The sequence below is a fragment of the Seriola lalandi genome, unplaced genomic scaffold (genome assembly GCF_002814215.2).
Source record: "Seriola lalandi dorsalis isolate HSWRI2012SDOR001 ecotype SW California unplaced genomic scaffold, Sedor1 jcf7180001998968, whole genome shotgun sequence".
NCBI lineage: Eukaryota > Metazoa > Chordata > Actinopteri > Carangiformes > Carangidae > Seriola > Seriola lalandi.
The window spans coordinates 1-409 of NW_019469631.1; the positions used below are offsets into that span (position 1 = coordinate 1).

General features: G+C 45.5%; 1 non-coding gene and 1 pseudogene across 1 annotated transcript; both read left to right on the plus strand.

The window, feature by feature from the left end:
• Window positions 1–115, plus strand: LOC111661837 (U5 spliceosomal RNA; the record flags this gene model as incomplete). The annotated part of the gene is made up of 1 exon (XR_002761254.2): window positions 1–115. It is a non-coding gene; the product is annotated as a U5 spliceosomal RNA (small nuclear RNA).
• A 177-nt stretch (window positions 116–292) lies between these two features.
• Window positions 293–409, plus strand: LOC111661832 (U2 spliceosomal RNA; annotated as a pseudogene; the record flags this gene model as incomplete).

Sequence of the window (409 nt, forward strand, 5' to 3'; positions counted from 1 at the left end):
ACTCTGGTTTCTCTTCATAACGCACAAGTCTTTCGCCTTTTACTAAAGACTTCCGTGGAGAGGAACAGCAACGAGTTCAAGCTATTTTTGGCAGGCTTTGCCTAACGGCGAAGCCCTTTGAGTTTGTTAAAGGTCAAAAAGCTGTCCACATCACAAATGAGGGCGGCACAATGGAGAGCTTGGGAGGAAGTGCTAAAAAGCAGCCTTTGTCAGGCTCGTGTCAGAAACAGGAAACCGCGACTAGTGAGATTTGTGCCAAGAGTGTGACTTGGACATCAGACACCGGGAGCTCATCGCTTCTCGGCCTTTTGGCTAAGATCAAGTGTAGTATCTGTTCTTATCAGTTTAATATCTGATACGTCCTCTATACGAGGACAAACATATTAAAGTGATTTTTAGAGCTGGGAGC